At 38.5% G+C, this 21,319-nt stretch overlaps 2 long non-coding RNA genes across 2 annotated transcripts; one reads left to right on the top strand and one right to left on the bottom strand.

The window, feature by feature from the left end:
• The first annotated feature begins 491 nt into the window (after positions 1 to 491).
• Positions 492 to 2,064, top strand: LOC147171911 (uncharacterized). The gene is made up of 2 exons (XR_015095412.1): positions 492 to 562; positions 1,860 to 2,064. It is a non-coding gene; the product is annotated as an uncharacterized LOC147171911 (long non-coding RNA).
• Positions 2,065 to 5,451: 3,387 nt separating this feature from the next.
• Positions 5,452 to 21,181, bottom strand: LOC147171910 (uncharacterized). Its single transcript, XR_015095411.1, has 4 exons — positions 21,062 to 21,181; positions 13,523 to 13,585; positions 13,336 to 13,385; positions 5,452 to 7,113 (listed from the first exon to the last, which is right to left on the bottom strand). It is a non-coding gene; the product is annotated as an uncharacterized LOC147171910 (long non-coding RNA).
• Positions 21,182 to 21,319: the final 138 nt, after the last annotated feature.

Raw genomic sequence — 21,319 nt, 5'->3', positions numbered from 1 at the left:
TATATAGCTATAGATAGATCCTTTTTTTTTAGATCCATGTTCAATGTCGAAATAATCTCCATTACTGTATAAAACACCCATGTCGCATGTTTTGTCAATACTGTGCAGCCCTCACAGATACTTAGTCCTCACAATGTTATAGTTGTGAATAACTGACACTGAGGACAGTGTATTCATACACCGTGACTGTAAAATAAGTTTTGAGGGCTTGGAGTTATTATACAATTTATACTCTGGTCAGGTATGGATTCTCTGAGGACTGTGTATTTTCTTGTTTTTGTTTCATTGTGAAAAATAGACGTCACCAATTTACACAAACCTGTAGTGCAGAAGGATTTATTTATTTATTTTTGTAATGGCAAATAAAATGAGTTTGCATTTACAATACTTTAACCTATTAATTGTTCTGTATGTACTGTAACTGTGTAAATGCACAGGTACAGTCGTGTTACTAAGAATTGAATTTTATATGTATTTTTCTCTTCATGTGTACCAGGTTTCAACTGAAGCACAACCTGAAGACATAGCTGAAGACGTAGCTGTCACAGACCAAGTTGACCAGGTGACGAGATTTCTTTTTGAATATTGATGTTGAAATCAGTTTTCAGAACCAAGACGTTAGGAGTGAAGAGTGTAGAGTAGATGCTAGGGCTGAACTATATAACTAACAAATATAATCACAACAATTTTTTATGCAATGTGTATTGCCAAGACGTTCAAAATATTGTATCCAACAATAAGCTTGTATGGGACTAAAATTCCTACAAGTCAACATTAAAAATATCTCAAATTGAAGATTTGTTGGCAGTTTGGTGATTTGGATTATGCACTGTAGTGATCTTTTGTTCCCATTAATTTATTTATGGTGGATTTTAGAGATGAACTCGCTATCAATTTTATTTTATTTTTTTAAACAGAAGTGTAAACATCAGGTAGTTAATTTACTTGTATCAAGCTTGGATAAATGTGCTTTATGTTTTGGACCTTTCGCTGCACTAGAATGGACTGGCATGATGGGTATTTTATCTTCTGTGTTATTTGTATCTGCAATGGATCTTTGTTTCACGCAACCAGAATTAATAGTGCAGGCATTTTCATTGAATGAATATAATTTAGTCAAGAGGATAAATTATGACCCATGTTTATACCTTTATCTTTAGTTGCAAGCAGCTAAATGTTGAGCAATTGTCTCAATCTTAACGACTGTCTGACTCGGTAAAATAGAAAAGTCTACTGTAACTGAAGGACTGTATCACACAATATCTGTTTTAGGGGCAATGCCATAGATTAAGCATATTAACTATCCCTCTTGTTAAATGCTTCATCTCATCTTTCGAATAAATGTGACTAGATTTATAATAATCTTTAGTATGTGCACAAACTTTAGGTTCTAAATGCTTTTCTAGTTTGCTCCAGCATCTGGCACATATCCCGTTTAAAAAAAATGCAAAACTGCTTGATGATGAAGACCTTTGGTAAATTAACTTTAGCACATTAGCCCATCAATGGCGGGAGCTACTTCTGCCGCGAGCGCTCGACACTTTTCTCAAGCTTCTACTTCGAGTGTAACATCACTAAGTAACAGCGAAGTAAAGCTAGTAAATATTTATGACCACCCGCCAAAATGAATTTTAACCCGCATATGGCAGGTTAATTTTAGAGCCACTGTATATATGCATAAGTATGTGTGCATCTACTGTATATATGGATATCATTGCTGTCCTGTGAAAAACACGTTTCCATTTTTAGGTCGCGGGCTGCTCTCCGGTAGCTCCTATGGTGGAAGTGTTTTTCACAGAACAGCGACAATATGTGTATGTATGTATGTATGTAATAATTGTTTTCGTTTAAAAAATTAGGTTGCTGATGTATCCAGTTCAAGTGAGGATTCGTTAGCAGAGGAATATGTTCCAGATTCTCACAGTACTTCGGACACTTCCTACATTGAACCTGTTTCAGAAATTCAGAAATCCGAAGGTATTTCAGGAATGAGCTATGAGAAAACTGCTCATCCTTTAAGATGAGAGGTAGTCATGTTTTAAAGAATAAAATGTTCAATGTTCACTGACTCTTTTGCATCTGGTTTCATGTCGAGCTTATCCATTACAAAGCTGTGTTTGACCTAGATAACCTGTTCACATAAGAAGCAGTTTTATTAACATACCAGTTTCAGTCTGTCCTAAAATTGTAAGTTGTAACATGAGCACCATGTTAAAACTTACAATTTTAGGACAGATCAGGTATGACTTTGCATTTCACAGTATTGTTATGTACAACAATGTGTCCTTATATCAGGTAAGTCATTACACATCAATGCCATTTTAGTTTGTGTAAAGTCAGAATGCCAGAACTTTCAAATCACTTCAGTGACATGGTTGCTGTGTGTTGTGTAAACTTTGTCCTTGTAATGTGAGTTGGTCCTCATAATTACCATTTTTGCAATGGGCGTGGCTTATTTAGGTCATTATCTATGTCCTCACAATTACGGATTTTTTCAGGTTTTTCTTTTTTTCGTGTGTTGAGTTTTTTCAAGTTTTGAAGTGAAATTCTCCTGGACAACCCCAAAAAATTTTTTTGGGTGCAAGTCCCATCTCTCTGGCATTAGCAGAAAGGGGTGTCCCTGTAATACACAATTAAACCGGTTTGGAAAAAATGTCCTCATAATACACAGAGGCAAGTATGTGTGTGTGTGTGTGTGTGTGTGTGTGTGTGTGTGTGTGTGTGTGTGTTCAAATGTGTGCCAGGCAGTCTCTTGAACATACAAACACATTCCTTTTAAGATGTTCATGGAATTATTTTAGTTTTATTAAGATTCTATGACATTTAGTACTGTATTGTATGTTTAGATACTTCGAATGAATTTCCTTCTTTTTTATTTACACTACTTATAACACAACAATAAAATTACTCAAAAGGAAAGCAAGTGTTGTAGTGGACTGTATTTCCAGTTATTCATGTAAAATTCCATTTGTGACATATCTCTCATCGTCTTTATATTTGTGTTTACCAAATTCTTCAAAATGGTATGCGTGGGTCCAATAGACAGCCACACTGTCAAATAATGATTTCAGTGGTAGAAAGTAAATCACATTACTGTACAAATTTCAGTTACTTTTCTTCACATCACATCCACGATTCAATTCAATTCCGATTTTTGGGTGTGTGATTCGATTCAGAATCTAATGTCGCTACAACTTAACAGTGTATCAGACAAAGTGGAACCACACTGCCCCTAAGTGGCCAAATCGGGTACAACATGAACAGCGCTCCCAATAAAGGCACACACAAACAAAGGGAAGACAGTATGAAATAATTTAAATGAAATTGATTTTGGGACATTTAAAATCGATTCTGAATCGTACTAAATGAGAATTGCGATTCTTAGGAGAATCGATTTTTTGGCACACCCCTAATATATATATATATATATATACTACTACATATTGAGGGGGGTGGATCAGTGGTAGACTGGTCGTCTCGCAACCCAGAGGTTGTGGGTTCGATCCCATGCCATTGTGACCACATCAAAGTATCCTTGAGCAAGATACTGAACCCCCTGATGTTGCGTCATCAGTGGTCGAACGTAAAGCGCTTTGAGGGCCTTGTAAGGTAGAAAAGCGCTATATAAATGAAGTCTCATTTACATATTTGTAAGATAACGGTGGGGTTCTATTTAGTGGCTACATTTACGTTTTTCTTTCTTTTCTATGGCTCTTCATAGTGGTTTTGTTTCATTATAATACAGTGCTTCTCATTAAATAGGAGAGTGGGGGTCCTGGGGGCGGGGCCTGGAGGCAATGCTGGGGGGTGCGTGTGACCTCAAGGAACTTTTTTTTTGTGCTGTACAATAATAAAGCGGAATTGCACATCCACTGCAGTAGGTGGCAGTGTTGATGTCATTGTCAGACAGTACCCAAGAAGTGCTAGCTCTTCTACAGAGGTGCACTTACAACAATTTTATAGACAAATGATGCTATTCATAGTCAAAGCGGAGAGTTGGGAGCGGAGGGCATGAAATATTTTTTTCTTTCTTTTGGGGCAAAAAAAAAAAAACTGAGAAGCATTGTTATAATGGGAAGTTATTTTACCAAAAATAATATCTCCATACTAAAAGTTTGGTCCTCTCCTATAAATCCTCTGTGTTTTAATGTAAATAACAAGAACCCCAAATTATGAATCAACTTTGCTTTGTAATTGCAATGAATGTTGTTGACAAAAATGTATTGCTGTAGAAATCAAATGAAACACACATTTAACATTCAGAAGTTTTTCTGTTCCTGTTTTTTTCTTTCTCTTTCAAAGGGACCACTGTGTCCACGTGCTTGCATCATCTCCTTCCTTCGGCAGTGTTGTGACCCAGCCCCTGAGCAAGTGACCGACGGGACTCAGGCAGGATGGAGCAGATTATTCACCGTTCCAGCCAGACTCAAGAGACATGTTTTACTATTGCAATAGTATTCCAATAGTGGCCTAATTTCCCATGGATTCCACTTCCCCCCGGACATATCTGCATTGATCATCTTCACATGTTGGGATGCGCCGAGCGGCGCATAGAGGGTGACACTGAGGAATGGCTCGCATTGTAAGGGTACAAGGATAGAATTTGTGCACACGCAGCATTTCCTTTCAAAGCTGCGCTCACTGTCAAGGCTTTCGGATACAAATCATTGTCTCCAAGTAATAACATCTGAAAATGTCAAAATCATAGCCACTGAGATAGGGATCAGACAGGTGAATCAGAACTTGAGGTATTGTTTTCCTGATCCGATCTGCTCACAACACTCCAAGCAAGTCGGACTACATTTAAATATCAGTCCAGCTTGAAAAACAAGCACTTGGATGTTCAATTTAAATAGAATTGCTGGTCTACAATCAGAGCATGCAGGAAGGAGCACTGCTAAGATATTTTGGGATTTTTTCGTCACGGCAAGCTGAAAAGGACTGTCATACAACTGCGTATATAGAAGTTAGTCACATGTTCACGGTGGGATGGACACACGGTCAGCTGGTACTCATCATCCAATCAGCAGGCAACGATCAGCAATCCTTTTAAAAGTCAATAATAAAAAAATCAAACACAATATACGATTTACAATCTAGAATATACAATTATTGACAATGTCTTTTCCAGAAGAGATCTTAAAGAAAAGGAATAAAATCCAGTTCATCATTCAGACCAGAAAACTTAAAGCTCTTAACGCAGGGGTGGCCAAGTTTGGTCCTCGAGAGCCCCTATCCAGCCTGTTTTCCATGTCTCCCTACTTCAGCGCAGCTGAATCTAATGATCAGCTCATCAGCCCGCTTTGCAGAAACCTAATAATGATCCTGATCATGAATCAGGTGTGTTAATGGAGAGAAACATGAAAAACAGGCTGGAAAGTATCTCTCGATGACCGAACTTGGCCACCCCTGTCTTAAAGTGTAGATCCAAAAAAACTCCCTCTGCAGGAGTCTTTTTAATCTATCTATACCATAGGCTTTCAAAATGTTATTGCAATGATTGGAATATTTATAATATAGTGCCATAGGGTGTAGAGCATTGCCAGTTCTAATAGCTTGTTTGTGCTTAGATTTTAATTTGTGCTTGGTTCCACCAATGTAGAAACGGCCACAAGGGCATTCAAGTTTATAGACCACATACGCAGTGTTACAGTTAAAAAAACGAATTTATATTGTAGTTTTGATTCAATGTATTTGTAAAAACATTGGTAGTCTTTATGGTGTCGCAATGCACACATTTGCCGCATCTTAAGTTTCCCGTTGTTTTACTGGGCCAAGTCTTTTTTTGCAAAGGGGGGGGGGAAGATAGCTCTTGACTAGTTTATTGCTAAGGGTGGGGGCCTTCCGGAAGCTGATTGTTGGAGTATGTGGAAGTATTTTTCTAAGTAAGTTGTCACTTGTAAGGATACTCTAATTTTGTTTAATTATATGTTTCATTTTGTTGGCTTTGGAGGTATAAGGTGTTACAAAATACACTTGATTTTTACTCTCTTTGTTTTTTTGTTTTGAAATCAGCAATTTCGATTTTGACTTGTAGCTTTCTGATGAGCTGTGGACATCATTTCTTTTTTGTATCCTCTGCTTATAAATCTTTGTTCCATATCTTGTGCATGATGATCAAAATGAGTGTCTTCATCACATATTCTTCTCAGTCGCTGACATTGACTATAAGGGATGTTTTTTTAGAAGCCATGGGGGGTGACTGTCAACTCTCGAGATTGTATTACGGTCAGTAGATTTTCTATAGATTGTAGTATGAAGATCTTCTTTATCATCTTTAGAGATGTTTAAATCAAGAACTGTGATTTCTGTCGCAGAAAATTCTAGACTCAAATTAAGATTGGTGTTTGTATTATTTAAATAGCCATGAAATTGAGTTAATTCCTCTTCTGATCAAGGCCAAAATAGCAGCACGTCATCTATATAGCGTCCCCGCCATACTATTTTATCAAGAAACATATTGGAATTGGAATAAACTAATTTCTCTTCCCAAAAACTCAAATATAGATTTGCATAATTGGGTGCAAATCAAGATCCCATTGGTGTTCCTTTCTGTTGTATATACATTTGGTTGAGAAACAGAAAAACATTGTTGTATAAAGTCAATTTAATTATATAATAATTGGTGGTCTGTTTTACTATTTTTCAGCACTGTGTTTGAAAGCGCAGCTCAGCAAGCCCCGGCAACATCCGAACCCGCAATACTCACCCAACTGATAGATCCGAAGAGAATGTAAAAGCAAAGAGGAGGAATAAATTGAAAAAAGGACAAATCGATGTTCGGAGACATGACAAAGCGTCCGTGCAACCTCTGGACCGCACACACAAACCCGCATAACTTGGGTTTGCTTGGGCTGTGTGTGTGAGTGGTATGCATAGCTGAAGAGAGGGAAGCTCAGAAAAAATACTTGGCCTACAAATGATGTCCTTTGTTTGATCCATTAGAATGTTGGGTTGATGAGGGAGGGCGGGGGGTTTTGCTTTGTCCCTCAGAGACCAGTGAAATAAACATCTTCCTCTCACTTTCACTTTTACCAAAGGCTTCGCATCTCAAGTAGAAGAGAAAGATCCGCTCCAGGAAAAAGATGGCTGTCATCTGTTTGTGTTGACGAGCTAGAGGGCAGAAAACCATTGCATTGCTTGAACGAGTGGCCAATCTGTTTATGTGAAGCGTTCAATGTGAGAAAGATCATTGTGGTTCATCTTTATGGGATTACTTTTGTGGACCGCCTCTTAATTCATGTTTCTAATAACACGATTATGACAACGCGCTTAAACTTTTTAATGATGTAAAATTAAGACTGGCGAGTTGATGGGATACAACAGTATTTTGACTAGTCTTAATTCCAGTAAAATATATCCATAAACTTGTTTTGCCCAGTAGTAACTCCATTTAAGACAGTGGTGTGCAAACCATGGCCCGGAGGCCATTTTGTGGCACACCGTCCATTTTTAAGTTACCCGCTCCATACACTAAAAATTACATTTGTTTCTAACAAATTCATTTCATATACTGGAGAGCTTTTTAAAAAATATATATTTATAGATGCAAATTATTATTTTTACAATTGCACTCAACAAAAATATAAACGCAACACTTTTGTTTTTGCTCCCATTTGTTATGAGATGAACTAAAAAATCTAAAACTTCTTCCACATACACAATATCAGTACTGGCTAGTTTTAGAGTCCCCAGACCCGACCACTCCCCAATAAAACAAAACTGCACCTTTCATTGTGGCCTTTTATTGTAGGCAGTCTAAGGCACACCTGTGCACTAATGATGGTGTCTAATCAGCATATTGAGGTGAGATGGCTTATCTTCACAAAGGACAAGTGCCCACTATGACAGATTTGTGAACAATATTTGAGAGAAATTGTGATATTGTGGAAGAAGTTTTAGATCTTTGAGTTCATCTCATGAAAAATGGGAGCAAAAAAGAAAGTGTTGTGTTTATATTTTTTTTAGTAACAACATTTTGCTTCATAACACTCTGGTGAATAAAGATAATTAATTTTTATATGCAAAAATAATGTTCTTCACTTTCAGCTTTGTACCGCACTGAATTAATGCCGAGTCTCATGCTGAGTCAAAAGTCAAAGAATAAAGATGTGTTTTAAGACAAGTTTTAAAAGTAGCGAGAGAGGGGATATTGCGTAATATTTAACGGAAGCTCATTCCAAATGGAGGGACCATCAACTGAAAAAGACTCGATGCCCTCTGAGCCTCCGCTTATCATATCGCATGAATGATTACCAAGTACCTGCTTTAAAACTGGTCAGCTTATGACAGATTGCTGCTCCTGTTTTGGTTGTCAATATAGAGGTGGGATTTGGCTGCTGATATTTTCTGATCGGTTACAGGTCTCGACCGCCCCAAAATCTTAGAAAATCAGAAACTATTTGCATTATAGAAAGAAGTTCATGTCGCAGTTGTGGGTTTGTTTGTTTTTAGCACTGCAATATATAAACATTATGCAATTATATGATTGACTGATTTGGGTGTGCTTGATGAAAAAAGTTGTTTTCATGAAAAATCGAAGCGGCCCTTGAATCCTTTGATTTTTCTATCTATGTGGCCCTCAGAGGAAAAGATTTGGACCCCACTGATTAAAGATATCTAAAAAAAAGAATTTGTTGAAATCTTTAAAATTGAATTATGACTCGTCAGAATGAAATTGTTAATATCTGAAACTGCACTCTTAAAAACAGTTGGGTCAAAATTAACCCAATTATGGATCAAAAAGAGACTGATCCACTTTATGGGTCAACCCAACTTTCTGGGTTGTTTTATACAAAATGACCCAATTTTTAGACCCAAGTAAAGGATCTGACCAATATTTATGAGTTGTTTTACACGACTCATTTCTTGACCCAAAGTTGAGTCAAATAGACCCAAGGTCCATTTTTGACCCATAGTTGGGTTATTTTTGACCTCGCTATTTTTAGAGTGTGGAGTTACAGACATCAACAATTCTGCCAGCGATATCTTTAATTCATATAGTAAATGAATTTTGTTTGACATCATCTGTAATGAAAAGCCCCATATATATGAATGTCAAAAGTGATGACCTTTTGACCTTGGCGAAATTGTAGGTAGGAAGAATGTAATAATGCATATCTGAAATGTTCTTTTTGACTAAGCACGAGTGATTTACAGATCACTGCAGCACATATCCAGTCTGGCTCTTAACTGTGAAGAGGGCATGCTTACCTTGTTTATATTACAAATATAAGACAACACAGTGTTGTAGTGAAACGACACATACCCTGCTCACATTATTAAACTTTCAGAGTATGAATCATTTTGGGTTTAAGGGCACCTTGTAATGTGGAAGTAATTTACAATCAATTGATTTCAATGATATGCTATTAAGAAAGCACCAAATCACAACAGATGTTGTCCCAAGGCACTTTACACACGCAGCAGGTCTAAAGCCACACTTATGAAAAGAGCACAAGCCAGCACCAGACGACAGAGCAAAGTAACGATGCCATCTTGGAACGAAACCTGTACCAGATCAAGATTCAGTGTGGGCTGGAAGACTAACATGAAAATTGTGAGAGTGACAGAGAGAAAGGGAGCGCACGGGTGCCTCCTATACTGTCCAGTATGTATGTGATAAGTACAGATGTCGGGTGTGCGTCAAAAAAAGTTTGACAAGGAGGTCAAAGTCAAACAGCTTGTTTGACTCTCAGCCTTGCACTTGCAGACATTAGCAATTCATCACCTCATCCGCCTTTGTTGAGCACTGTTTTATTTATTTCTATTATAGTTAATTCAATTATTTACACTTGAACCCAAAATGATTCATACATAATGTGGTCACTGTTGTTGTTGAAGTGAATGTTCATTTGTTGCATAAATATATATGATCTCAAAATGACAAAAGAATGTTTAGAATTTTTACTTTGATCAAACATATTCATACACTTTGTCAATACAGACATAATTCTCAAATTTTATCCTAATTAGAATTGTTGTGGGGGGAAGTGAATTATTTTCAGAATGTAAAAAACAATGACAATAGAAAACATTCTTCTTAATAGCACAACTTGCAGTCTTTTGTTATTCCCAACTTGAAGGCACACATTAAATGAATGCAAATTTACTTTAACAACAAAATTAGCTACAGTATAAAAAAATGAAAATAAAAATTGGCTTATCTGAATTTGTCTTTTTTTGTTTTACATTTATACTTCCCAAGAATGTTACAAGTTTTTTGTCATGCTTGTCAAATCCGATTCTAAACATAGATTGGACCTTGTTTTTGCTCCATTGCAGCATCTGTACACACTCCACAACAATCTACATTGTATGCTCAGTCTTTACCAGCCTGGGAGTTCTCTTCGCTCTGTGTCTTTTTATAGGGTTGTCTTACTGTACTCCCTATTGTGCTTCTATTTTGGTGAATGCTGTGAGAAATAATTGAAAGTGTTGTCTTATCTTTTACAGCGCTCACACTTGCACGTGCCTTGTAATCAACTGTATCGGTAAAATCCCTGCTGGCTGCGGATTCTTCATTCCCGTGAGATGGTAAACACTTGCTGGAAATTTGAGCCAAGATCAAATCTTCACCAGAGACTCAGACAGTTGTTGATTGATTTAACATTCAACTGTTTGTGCTTGTTTTGCTCTTTGTGAAAACACGGTCGGTCGGTCGGTCTGTCAGTCTATTTAGCTATCCATTAGCTGTATTCATATTCATAGCATTTAATATATGGTGCAGTGGTGAACAGAGTTTGTACAAAAAAAAGGGACAGAAAGTGTAGAACTGCCTCACATTCTAATCACATTTCCACTCTGTAAACAAATACAGTGCATCTCAGCGTCTGGTTAGTGGATGTCATGGCTAGCAACATGCTAAACTCTTTTGTTGTTTTGCCAGTGTGTTTTGGGTCATTATCTAGCTACATAATGATGGATCTCTCACTTACTTTGGTTAAATTTTCTTCAAATTATCAGCCAAAATGTTTCTATAGACAACTTGGTTTATGTCGGTGCTGCTGTGATGATGTGTTAAATCAATGAAGATTAATGAGTCTGTCCCAGAAGAAGACATTCAAACCCAAGCCATGACATTCCCTCCACTGAAGTTGACAGATGAGTTTGTATGTTTGTGATTATGTGCAGCTCCTTTCTTAGCCTTGCTATCACTTTAGTAACAGTTGTGTCTGAATTTTTCAGACCTGTCCGTTCACTCCAGCAAATTCCAGGCTGGCTTTCTTCTACTTTGCTTATGAGCAATTTGCATATTCTGATGAATCCTCTATACTTTGTCCATACAATTGCTCAGACTGATTTTTAATTTTTTCTCAACTTCACAATTGTTTTTTACTGCTAGCCATCTCTCTTGATTTCATGTTCTTGAAACCCTTTTCACACTGTGCTCACTCAATGAGAAAGAGTCGCAAAACAATGCCAAAACACTGATTGCCAATGTGCCCAAATGTGGAACGGTTGACGTCAAAGCCTACTAGGAAGTAAAAACGGGAGATTTTGCCACTGGTTAGACCGCATTTTGACTAGATGTATCTTAAAAGAAATACATGACTTTGCTCATTTTACAAAGAAGGAGGAGGCGGATACGAGTGAGGCCAGAGAGAAACTAGTGGTTTGGATGGTTTAATAATGACATTCCTTGTAAATAAGTCCACCAAAATAACACAAAATCACTCCACCATCTCCTGTCCGATCTTGAGTACAGTTATTTCTGGACTACAAGGCGCACCTGATTATAAGCCGCGCTAGCTAAATTTGGGGAATACTCGTGTTTGTTACACATATAAGCCGCACCCGACTGTAAACCGCACGTGTTTTAATGTTACTGTACCGGATTCCCGCTACTTTCTTTTCCATAATGAGGGCGTAAATTGTCTCGCTCTCGTTCTGTCTCCGACTGTATTTGAGCTCATTTGGTTGGTTTTGCTCTGACGGACGCTCTTGCGCTTCCTTTATAGTGCGCCCCCTTGTGATCTGATGGATAAGCCGCACCTTTGTATTAGCCGCGGGGTCGAATGCAAGTGAAGAAAGTAGCGGCTTGTAGTCCAGAAATGACTGTATTCCAATTGGAGGCGTCTTGCTGCCATGGCAGAAGTCCGCTCCATTCCGTGGTCCCTGCCCCTCACCGCATACACAATGAACGGGTTTGTTGACGCTGCGCAACGTCCTACTAAATGCAGTGTGAAAAAAGGCTTCTCACTTCGTCACTAACTGTTACAGTAAATTCTGTAGAGTAAATTTGACTCTATTGAGAGTGGGACTAAATAGACTCAGTTTTAGAGTAGGCTAATATTTACACTTGGAAGAGAGTAAAATAAAGAATAAAAAAAATTTTGAAATCACTCAAGGGCTTAGGAACCAACTCATGACCTTTAGTTTCGGAGACTGCCACACTACCACCAGAGGTGGGTAGTAACGAGTTACATTTATTCCGTTACATTTACTTAAGTAACTTTTTGAAAAATGTTTACTTCTAAGAGTAGTTTTACCACACAATACTTTTTACTTTTACTTGAGTAGATGTGTGGAGAAGAAACGCCACTCTTACACCGCTATTTTGGGCTACATGAGAGTCGTTACCCGCCGCCCCAATCATTCATTTTATTTACCATATTTTCACGTAAGCGCTCTGCTTGACTGACTGTGTGGGAGCATTTCCGCTGACACGTTACTTATGTCCAAGAAATGCGGCCCTGGTTGAAGACTGGCAGGCATGAGAACCCGAAAGAGTCAACTGAAAGATCCCGTCTTGGAGTTTTCGCTTTAAGAAACTGCCACCTATGGTCGTGATTTAGGCTATAATGTGTCTGCTTGCACTGTTGTTCAAGCTCAAAAAGTTTTTTATTATTATTATTATTATTTTATGATTTGAAGATGCCAGCATTTGCACATAATTTTATATTTTTGTTTGTTTGATGACCTTGTTTTTAAAAAATGAATCAGACTTCATGTTCAAGCCCTTAAATGACTTTTTCCCCCCAATTCTTTATTTTACTCTATTCCAAGTGTAAATATTACTCTAAAACGGAGTGTATTTGGTCCCATTCTTAATAGAGTCAAATTTACTCTACAGAATTTACTGTGTAGTTTGCAAATTCTCGCATTTGATATTTTAATGCTAATCCCAAATGTCAGTACAGTAAAAACAAAAAGAGCAATCTTACTATTGCAATACTTTTGGATAGAAGTGCATTTATTTATAGGATACACTGTCCCCAGTTTTAAGCAGCCAAAAAGATATTGATAGTGTTTTATATACATTAGGATTTGTCCACAAACTCAATGCTGTGAGAACAAAATTAATTCTTAGATCATGCAACAACTTGGCCTTACCAGAAGAGATGCCGTGGATGTGTGGAAGGTGCTGCTGCAACCAGGACAAACTGTAAAGTAAAAGGTGGCACATGGAGCGAAAAACAGGGGAAAATGAAGAAGGCTTTTCAAAAAGAATGAATTCAATCAACAGCAGCAAGTCAGATGATCATGAATCAACTCCATGGCCTGGTGTGTGCGGCCTTACTGTCAGCAAAGATTCTTGAGGTGGATTACCGTCTTGGTTTTAGAACTCCATCACTCTGTCAACCTGCAAACACATACAAGCATAAATCACTCCCTAAAAACAAATCGTCTCCGGAGCAGGTCTCTCCTCTGCTCCAAGTTTCGCAGCTTGCAGACAAATATGTTTGTCTTTTTCCACTTCGTTGAAGTGCGAATTCAGATCCGCAGAGTAGGAAATGGATAAGTCTTTCATTAAGGAGCCTTCGTCACTCCCCATTGGCTTGGACAAATAACAAATTAATTTCTAGCCGCCTAATTTCTCTCTGTTCTCCGCTGAATTTACGGTAACATCAAATTACCGATCACAGGAACGTGAACTCCCTCAAGTCTTTATCAATTCATTAAAAGTGTGCCGCAAAGGAGACGCAACAGAGGAAGTTCTTTTTTTAATTTCACTCCATGCCTTCTTTAGCACATCACCACTCTACAAACACAAATCAACTGATGTGTGTCATTCAAATTAGGACATTCCACATACCTGAAACAAACTGACGAGGAATCAACTTCCTTTGTGCTAATTACAGTTGACTTTCAACTTTTCAAAGTAAAAGCGTCTGATTATTTTTATTTTTTTTAAAGCCTTTTCTCCGTGGGTAGCGGTGTTTTGTAAAGAAGCAGTTGTGTATTGACAGAGCCGTATTGATGTTTCAATTAGAGCAGTGTTACATTGTGCAGCAGCATGGTAACACCATGCATCTCCTGCCATCTGCTCTGCCTCCACGTCTGACGAACGACACACGTGGGGCTAATCGAGCCGCACATGAGCGATGGGACTATACGAGCTCTCATGCACACACACATGCACGCACGCACGCACGCACGCACGCACGCACACTCCTCCTTTATGTGCATCCTTATGCAGATTTTTCTTTCGGGGGAAGGATGAGGGCGAGCTCCTGTTTTAACACCCTTCAGAAAGCCTGTGATTCCTCCCCTTCTTCCTTCACGTGAGTATCACAAGCGGTTATTCCTCTGACTGGCAACGTGCAAAACAGCAGACGCAGGAGTTAAAATACATCAAAAGCTCATCTGATGCATAGATTTCCACACACACACACACACACACACACAAACAAGGGGGACTGCTTGTGCCAGGTTTCTCGTGCTGGCGTTATACTGCTTGCCAAACCACATGAATCAAAGACCTCATTGTGTGGATTATTTCGTTAATCTATTGATGCCATTGAGGAGTATTGCAGGTGTTAATGTGCCAGCTTCCCCTCTGCTTTACTGGGGAGGTGTAGCGTTTGCTTGATAATCTGTTTTAAATGCTTTCTGGGGAACGAGACAGTGAAAGGCGGCCAAAAAAAGTGAAGAGCTTTCGCTTAATGCAACACAGGCGAGACTGATGCCAACAGGGATGAGCCAAGGAGCAACACTTGTTGAAATATTTGACTGTATGAATAATAAGGGGGGGGGGGGGGGTTTGATATAGCTGAAGCGGTCCCATATTGACATCCATCCACAAACGCCTCACTGCTCCTCTTCTCTTGTGTTTTCTCTTGCAGGAGTTGCGCCTTCGAACCAAAGCTGAGCTCTGCGCCTTCTCCGGCTGATAGAAAGCAAAGCAACGGAGAAAGGGGAAGCGATAAAGAGGCGACGAGTGATGAAAGGTAAAAGGGAAAGGGGACAGAAAGAGAGGTAATCCTGCCCTTTTTATACTCCCCAGGGTGGTCTCTTCATCCAGGCCTTCAAAAAGAGGGACGGAATACACCTCCCTGTGACAATAGAGGGGACCCATAGGGGTTGTTACGAACCCAGTGTGTGTGTGTGTGTGTGTGTGTGTGTGTGTGTGTGTGTGTGTGTGTGTGTGTGTGTGTGTGTGTGTGTGTGTGTGTGTGTGTGTGTGTGTGTGTGTGTGTGTGTGTGTGTGTGTGTGTGTGTGTGTGTGTGTGTGCGCGGTGTAGCTTTAAGCAGGCCTTTGAGTGGCCTAATTGCATTGGAATACAGCAGTCTGAGAGCTGGCTCGGATCACGGTGGGCCGCTGGAGGGGTTCGAGCCGGCACCTTCCACAGCCGCACTCAGCAAAAGAGAACTCAATGCGGACAATTAATGCTCTCCCTCTCGTTAACTCGCTCCCCACTTTTTGTCCTCCTCAACTATTTGAGACCCCCTCCCACCCCGCCCGCGCCCTCTCCGCGCCCCCCTCCCAGACTGTCGTCATCGGCCGACGCGTTAATCCGCCTTTACAGCCTGTCAGTCTCCGGACCTCTTTGATGCCCACAACAATTAGAGCAGGCGTGAAAGGCGTGGGTCAGCTGCTGTTATGTAAGCCTTGCAGCAGGCCTTGACAAGCAATTAAATCAAATGTATTTATCTTATCACTTTATGAGAGATTATCCTGCATGCTTGATTCAAAAATATTTAATACATTTGTACACAGGTCAAATTCTAATCATCGTAATTATTTTATTTTATCAGTGATGTTCAATACCACTTTTTTCAGACCGATACTAGTATGAGTGCTCAAAAAAAATTCCCCCAAAAAGCAATTTCATATTTTAAAGACTACATATCCCAATATAGCATTATTCTGTAAAATTGCATTAAATTAATGGCAATTGTATTACCCCTTTACCCCCTTTTGTTCATAAAATCCATATTTTATATTGAACCCAAAATAAAACCAATTTAAATAAATACATAATATCTTATTGGTCATCTGTCAGACGTGTGCCTTATCTTATGTTCCTGATCAAAAAACGGCAACAAGAGAGCAACTGAGTACGCAAATCTTGAGTTATCACTGATACTGACACCAAGTACTGATACCACTTTTGATACATGAAATTTCCAAAAACAAACAATAACAGATCATTTTCAAGAAAGACCTATATATCCTATTTTAGCATTATTCCGTAAAATTACATGAAATTAACGTCAATTTTCTATTATATAGTTTTTCCATTTGTTCATAAAATACATATTTTGTGTCAAGCAAAAGATACAAGGAATTTAAAATGATAAATAAATTATAAATGGGAATATGCCAAACATGTATGTCTTTTGTTCCTGATTGTAAAACGGCCACAAAGCTGCCATTGTGAGTACCGATACCTTGAAATAAGGCCTGGTATCGGCCCGATACGATACCTGGTATTGGTACTCGCCCATTCCTACCATTATTGTTGTTGTTAAAAATATTATCGTTATAAATCCCGGTTTCAGGCAGTCATTCTACAAATCATTTGAAATCACTTATTTTAAATGGTGAGTATGCCACTTTATTCAAAGTACTTTTGATACATAAAGTATAGCAATATACCGTAGTAATTTTCCTTAAATTTGCATGAAATTATTGACAATTTTCTTTTCTTTTTTTTTGTAAATTCTCGTTCCTGATTGTAAAACGGCCAAAATAGGGTGGCTTTTAATGGTATCGACTGCCATTGTGAATAGTGATTCCTTGAAATAAGGCCGGGTATCGGCCGATATGACTTCTGGTATCGGTACTCACCCATCTCTAATAGTTTTATTTCAAATGCATTGTGATGCCGTAAATGTCATTATCGAAATACTTCTGTATTTGTGTATTTTGTTTGATCACCCAATAAAGCCGTTTTAATATCGTATTTAGTGTGGACGGTGACAGTGGAGCATTAGGTTGGTGCGTCTGCATTTACTCCAGGTCCTCTGTTGCTTCCCTCAAGCATCCATGTCAGGTTAATTGAAGACTGGAAATTTTCAGGCGGTGTGAGTTGTTCCAGCTCTTCGATTGACTGGTGGTCGGTTCGCGATGCTCCCTGCCCAAAATCAGCTGGGATAAGCTCCAGCTCACCTATGACCCTAAGTGGTAGCAAAATGTTGGATGGATGAACCGTCTCGTTTCCATCAAGTGATTGAAAGCATCATTATGATTATCATTGTGCTTTAAATGTCAGCTGAGACATAAGTGCATCATCTTTCCTACTGTTGTCTGACATGAAATCTGGGAGCTTCTGTATGCATCATTTTCAACTTTACAACCTGGCAGAGTGGACAGAGTGTGGAACAAGCCATTTAGATAACATATCATATTTTACCAGCCCCTCCTTTGTCTCTCTTCATTACACAAGCCGTGTCTTAATAAAATGCAATTATTTCCGCTCACAGGATGCTTTCTAGTGAGAAAATGGCAGAGGGATGTGAACTGATGTATGGGGAGACGCTTGCCTAATTAAAGCGTTAGAAATTGAATCTTTACAACACACGGGTCATATAATTATCCCACTGTTAATTTAACGCTTACATTCTCTGCTGTACATCTTTATTCCCTTAAATGTTGGTTGGCAGTGGCCCTCGGTGCTCTGTGAATGTTTTTTATTTTTTATTTTAAACGTATAAGAGATGCCAGCTTGGCCCCTAACACTGGCCCCTATAAGTGATTGAATAACGGCGGACCCTGCAGTCCAAATAACAAGGCTCACATCATTTATGCATTGTTAAACCACATAATTGAAACAAGACGTATTTTGCATATTAGACCATTAGAATAATGTGCTTTGCGTTTCTCCCAACACGACTATTTAAGCCTGTGTGGCGATGTGGTAATTCCTTGAATTACAGCCTAATTACCACAATGTTCTTTTGATTTGGCCCATTTCGATGTTACGCCACAATAATGTTCAATATTACCAGAAGGAATTACTGAGCCGTGTCCAGAAACTTTATCTCTTATCACTTGAATTCATTCAAAGGATTATTAGCCTATCGACATTAATGGGCCAATCAGGTGCACTTTTGCAAGAGTTCCACTTTTACGCGGAATACACTACAAGCACTTTGAGGGCTTTGCGAACTGCTGCCATATGTTTATTCTTAAAGGGGAAGTCAAGCCAAAATTGTTCTTTACAACAATATGTGTATGTGCCTCTTCTTCAGAAAACAGCTAAGCCGTGATTGGTTGTTACCTGAGCCCTGAGTCACTGTGATGTCAGTTGACAGCAAATAACAAAATGGCCGCCCCTTGAGATGAATAAAAAATGGGTGGATTGTGCTGCTTAACTCATATTCCACAAACACAATATTAATCATAATACCGTCTTTAGACTAGTCGGTCCGCAAAGAAAATATTGTAAAGACATTGTTTTGGGTTGACTTCCCCTTTAAAGCGGTTCAATTGAAGTGCAGTGAAAATGATTGCCAAGCTTTAACACTTGGAAAATATATTTTTGTGAATGTAAAACATACTTAGCTATTCACTTGGATCATTATGGAAAATATCCCATCTTTACAGTCATAGAATCATTTTGTGCTTTTTGTTTGTAGCATTATGAATAATTCATAAAACACGAGATAGGGGTAATTACACCAAAATGAGAGTGTTCGATTTTGAATGTTTTGATATAAGAATATTACTGTACTTTGTAGTTGACAGTAATTAATGTATTACTGCACTGAAACAGTGTTTCTCAAATTTTGGCTCTTAGTCACAAGAGAAAGAAAGAAACCATTACAAACATGGCTGATAAATACACAACTGCAAACCGCTAAACACAATAATAAATTATAACTTTTTGGCAATGATCTAGTCTAGTTTGAGTGTATTTTTCTCTTTAGACAAATAATTGAATAACAGTCACATTTAAGTGTTTCTTAAAAGTTATGAACGCTTATTTTTATTTTATTTTTAATTGAAAGCTAGTTTGTCTGCTAGTTTCGTCACACATGATCCAACAGAATGAAATATTGAATTAGAGTTTTGGCCATATGAATATTTTTCAATTTACATTTAAAGAAGTGTGTCCATTGATTTTGGGACTTCCAGTATATCGCTTTGTCCATTAGTTGAAATTGTTGTATTAGCTTTATAGAAATAAATTATTTGAGTGTTTTACAATGAAATGCAATGAAAGGTTTCTTTTTCAAAACTTTTAATTTCCTTTTATTTCTTTTGTATAAAAGTAGTTTGCTTTATCTCCCATGGCGTGTGAGGAGCAGCTTTGAGGAGAGACATAATCTCTCTCATCTTTTCGCTTTCCTTCTCTTTTCTCACTCTCAGGGCTCTGTGCTCTTTCCTCCTCCCTCCTTTATCCCCGGCCAGGCTTTGTCCCCACAGCAGAGAGCCTCTCTAAATAGAGGCCTTTAGAAAGCACAGGAGCATTGAGGGAGGGGGAAGGGAGCAACGCCATTGCTGTTGTTTCATTTACGTCTCCCTATGGCAACCGGCAGCGGTGAGCCAGGAATGTCCCCTCTCCGGACAAAGTCCTGGTCCCCGAAGCTGACGACAGCTGGGGCGGGATGGAAGCTTGCTCCTTCTGCTCTGGACCGGAGGCCCCAGTTTGGACATCAAACTGCCTCTTCATTTATTTTGGTCTGTTTCCCCATGCACACGCTATTAAACTTGAGTGTTATGAATGAAAGAACTGAAGGAAATATTCGAAAGGTGTGACGTTAGGAGATTCTCACAGTTCTGTCCTTGTTATGGCCTTGCAGATACAAATATAAGGTCGTATATTGTCACTCTCAACATCATAGGGAAAGTGCAGTTTCTTTTTTATTAGATAAAATAAGTTATTATTTGAGGAACCTATACTTGTTATCACAGTTTATTTATTGACATTAATGTTTTGAATGTTTTGAAAGTTATCTTTAAAAAAAACTATGTGCATGTACTTTTCCTAAAATGCTAATAGTGAATGTTTAATAGGCGGTATCGTTTTTTTTTTACTTAATTAATACAATGCAAATACGTTGAAGATACAGTATTTTAGACAGTTAATTTATTTTGTGTTTTTGTTTTATTTGCCTTTGTTTTGTTGCATGACTGATTTTTACTCCATGTAAAGTACTTGGTAGCAATGGTGGTTTAAAAGTGCTTTAGAAATAAAGTTGAGTTGAGTTGAGAGTAGATAATCTACCATGAGGTCCCTTTCAAATATTATAATTAGGCAACTATTTATTGTCTGGCCATTACACTTAAAAGTGCATCAAAAAAGTGTGTTATTAAATAATGTATTATTTTATTGTTTCTGCCTAATTGTCTTACAAATTAAATTGTCAGGAGTTTATTTTACGGAACATGTAGGCAATAATATAAAACTTGCATGCAACTTGTTAGTCTTGTTTCTTTCAATTTAATTTAGTGAATATTTATATTTAGAAAACATGTTATGGCCCGTCTTTAAATTGTCTGTTTAACTGCAAAATGTTTGGTTACGTTATTGCGCACGTGTTGTTTTTCGTTTATATGTATAAAAAAAAACTTTTCAGTTTGGGGTTGATTTGTACCTTATAAGTTAAAGATTCTAAACTTAAATGTAAGATAAAGTGGAAAATAAATCAGCAGAACGGCTGCAATACAACAGTGTTTCCTTTGAATGAAAGTATTGCGCGTACATCAACACAAATGACTGCATCTATACAAACATCATGCCAATCTAATGTTTGTCGGCACGGTGTAGCCCCAAATTAAAGATTTACACAAATAGATGAGTATTTTGTACACACGTGATTTAATACGCTCATTAAACAATTAGTAACAATGAATAAATGCCGGGCATCCGAGCTTTTCTGGAGATACCTGAGAAGACATCTTTAGTCATGACAGTGCGTGATAATCCAAATAAATCAACTCTATCTTGCAGTTGCCGCCGCCGCAGCCGCTCGCGCCTCCATGCTGCACTCCAACGCTCTCCTCCGCTCATCCTCCTCTCGCACCCCAATCAGCAACGAGCGAAGCGCGTTCCCCGCGGCCAATGGGCGCGCCGTCGCCCCTAGCAACTACGTCCATCAGCCCCGCGCGGCCAATGAGCGCGCGGGGCGGGGCGGCGCCGAGTTG

Source organism: Leptonotus elevatus, chromosome 6, assembly GCF_054856555.1.
Source record: "Leptonotus elevatus isolate MCC_2025b chromosome 6, RoL_Lele_1.0, whole genome shotgun sequence".
Lineage (NCBI taxonomy): Eukaryota > Metazoa > Chordata > Actinopteri > Syngnathiformes > Syngnathidae > Leptonotus > Leptonotus elevatus.
This window is presented reverse-complemented; position numbering and strand designations above follow the sequence as displayed.